Here is a 3,731-nt window from a genome sequence, read left to right on the forward strand (position 1 = left end):
GATACAGATTTTTATTCTCTAAAATGTTAACTTTTTACAAAACAGTTCGACCAAATAGACAAAGTGGGTTGTCTCAGCAGCAATTAAATTATAATACTTGCCAAAAGTACAGTCATTAGCATTTTAGAACACAAATACAAATATAAAAATCTCAAAATCCCAGTAACTATAAAAATCTAATGCAAAAATCTTATCAAGAAAAAAAATGTAATTTGAGCAGAGCAAAATAATTCCAGAAAATAAATAGTAATGATCCTCAACTTATAATGGGTTTCCATCCTTATATACCATCATAAGTTGAAAATATCATAAGTCCAAAATGCATTTAATATACCTACTGTACCAAACATCATAGCCCACAGCTGTGCAAAATAATCTAACACAAAGTCTGTTTTTAGAATAAAGGGTTGATCATCTCGCATAATCTACTAAGTACTACATTGAAAGTGAAAAACAGATGGGGCTGGCAGGTGCTGTGGTGGTTAAAAGCGCTGGACTCCCACATGGCCAACCGCAGTTTGAATCACGGACCTGGCGGCTTGCTTTCTCACTTTATTTCTCTCTTGTGTCCCTCTCTGGTTAAATTAAAATAAATAAATAAAATAAATAAAGTTCAATAAAATAATTCTTTAAAAAAAGTGAAAAACAGAACACAATCCTTATTATTTTAAGCAATAGTTATTGTCAGTTTAGCGTGGTGTTTGGGTGTGGAACTCCCATATGGCCCACTGCTGTTTGAGTCCTGGATCTAGCGGCTTCCTTTCTCACTTTTCTTCTCTCTCTCTCTTTCTCTCTCTCTCCAGTGAGCACGTGTGCCCTATAGCAAACTTAAAAATAACCATAGTAATAAAGTTAAGTAATTCTTTTTTAAAAATTGGGGATCACACCATCATAAAATTGCAAAATCATAAATTGAACCATTGTAAATCAGGAACTATCTCTATTTTGTGAAAATTAGGAACTTTATCTACAGTATAATTGAATTACTTTTGAAAAATGACTCACTGCTACTCTTAAACAATGACAAACACCAATTTTAAGGTGGAAAAAGAAATTAAATAGATATCTCTCCAAAAATATACTAATGACCAGTAAAGATGCACAAATCACTAATCACTAGGCAAAAGCAAATCAAAACCATAATGAAATACCATTTCATACCCGTTAGGATGGCTACCACCTAAAAAACAAAAAACTTAAGACAGAAAAAAATTGTTGGTGGAAATGTGGAGGAAATGAAACTCTTGTGTACTGCGTGTGGGAAAGTAAACTGTTTCAGCAGCTATGGAAACCAGTTTGATAGTCTAAGTAGCATTGACTTACCATATAACTCAGCAATTCCCTTCAGAGTATATACCCAAAAGAATTGAAAGCAGGGGTCCGATCAAATTTGTGTACGTCTATCTTCATAGCAGCATTATTCACCATAGTTAAAAAGTGAAAACAATTCGAATGTCTATCAACAAGTGAATGGATAATTAAGACAGGGTATATACATCCAACGATATGTTAGTGAGCCTTAAAAGCAAATGGAGTTCTAATATGTGCTATAACATAGATGATGCTTGAAGATATTACGCTAAGCAAAATAAGCCACATGCAAAATGGCAAATATTGTAAATTCTACTTACATGAAGTACTGAGAACAGAGAGGTGCATGTACACAGAGATAGTGGTTTTACAAGAATCTGGGGAAGAGAGAATGTGGAGTTATTATTTAATGGGTTCAGAGTCTCAGTTTGCGATGGTCAAAAACAGCTGGAAATGGATGGTGGTAATGGTTGCAAAACAATGTGATCGTATTCAATGCCACTAACCTGTATGTTTAAAAAGATTAGAATGGGGGGCCAGCAGTTAGCATAATGGCTATGTCGCTGTACTCCCATGTAGTCGACCGCAGTTCGCGTCCCGGACCCGGTGGCTTAAAACTCACGCCAGGCGTGTGTGCGTGCGTGCCCAAGATCCCGAGAGGAGAACAGAGGAGAAGGGATTGTGGCCTGGCCACCCCCCCCCGGGGGGGGGGGTTGATTTCTCACTTTCTGTCTCTCTGTCTGTCTCTCTCTGTCTGGTGAGTGCACGCACCCTATAGCAAAAACCTCTCAAAAAAAAAAAAATTGGAATGGTAAGTTTTACGACAATTTTAAAAATGACTGGGCCCAGCAAGTGGCATAATGGTTAAGGTGCTAAACTCCCACATGGCTGACTATGGTTCAAGGCTGGGATGTGGTGACTTGAAATCACACCAGGAATGTGCACATGTGTGCCCAAAATCCTGAGGAGAAGGGAGAAGAAGGGACAGTGGTATGGCAATCCCCCCCTTGGGGGGGGCAGTTATTTCTCATTTTCCCTCTCTCTGAAACTCTGTCTCTCTCCTTTCCAGCAAGCACATGCACCCTAAGACAACCCCCCCCAATAAAAAAATATAAAAAGACTTACAGTAATGCTAGATTTTGAATTGAATCACCAATTTTTTTTCATGTTCTCTTATGAGGACTCCCAGATATCATGAAGAATATGACAAAACTGCCCCATAAATATAAACACTCCTCCATTCTACGAAGAAAAAATGATGGATCATACTTGACCAGAATCTCCCCTTCTTACAGATGGCCTTACAGCTATTTTAGGGGGCCACAACTAACTTCATATGCAGAAATACCGGTCACAGCTAAGATTCCCTAATAATACCTATAATGATGCTTCTTCTCCTAGGCAGGTCATTTATTCCTTCTCTGAAAAGGAAGGCACAGAATCTGCAAAGGTTATTTTGTATAACACTTCAAGATGCTTTAATTCCTAGTTATAAATTTGTTTTTCATATGTTATAATCTTTTTTTATATTTTCAATTTCTATTGCATATGGTTTATTGCACATGTGCAAATACATTTTATCTGTTATTTATTTACTTGCTCCAAGGGGCATGTCAGAAGGTCTTTTCATTCATTCATTGATTTGTTCTGGAGATCCTTCCTATTCACACGCTCCTTCTGTAACAAAGGGCCTGAATGACTCACATGACATATCAGTCCTGGAAACAGATGAGACAACCAGAATCCAGCTGTCAGAACAATGTCATCTATCTCCATGACTGGGCTAATATTTCTCATGCCAGAGTTCTTGGTGAGCATAATTTTGACTCCATCTGACCGTGAAAACATGTGATGAATGCTCAGCTGTCCTTTATGAATCTGAGCAAAATAAGGACAATGATTCCTCCTAAAGTTTTGACACTTAAGTGAGAGAAAACATAGCATACAGTTAAACTATACAGACATTCAATAATATTTTTACATGTAAATATCATGTATTTATTTGGACTAGACAGTGGTGTACTGGTAAAGGTGGTTGGAACCCACATGGCTGACTGCATGGTTTGTGTCCTGGGCCCAGCAGCTTCAGAAACATGCCAGGCACATGTGTGTGTGTGTGCCCAAAATCCTGAGAGAATAGAGGTTGTTTCGGCCTGACCATTTTACCTGGAGCAATTGCCCTGTCACAGTTGAAAAAATATGTATCTGGTGATTTACTCCTTCATCAAAGATACACTATCTTTGAACGTAAACAGTCCCACACAATAACTGAAAGTAAAGGAATACCTTCCTCAGGACAGCTCTGGTTCCCACTTACTACTTACTTTGGACACTGCATTTTTCAGTCCGCCTGCCTCTAAAAATCTCTTTTTTTTTTTTTTTTTAATGGGGTTTTTTTTTTTTTTCAAATTGTGAAAGGA

This window comes from Tupaia chinensis, unplaced genomic scaffold (genome assembly GCF_000334495.1).
Source record: "Tupaia chinensis unplaced genomic scaffold, TupChi_1.0 Scaffold000100_1, whole genome shotgun sequence".
Classification (NCBI taxonomy): Eukaryota; Metazoa; Chordata; class Mammalia; order Scandentia; family Tupaiidae; genus Tupaia; species Tupaia belangeri.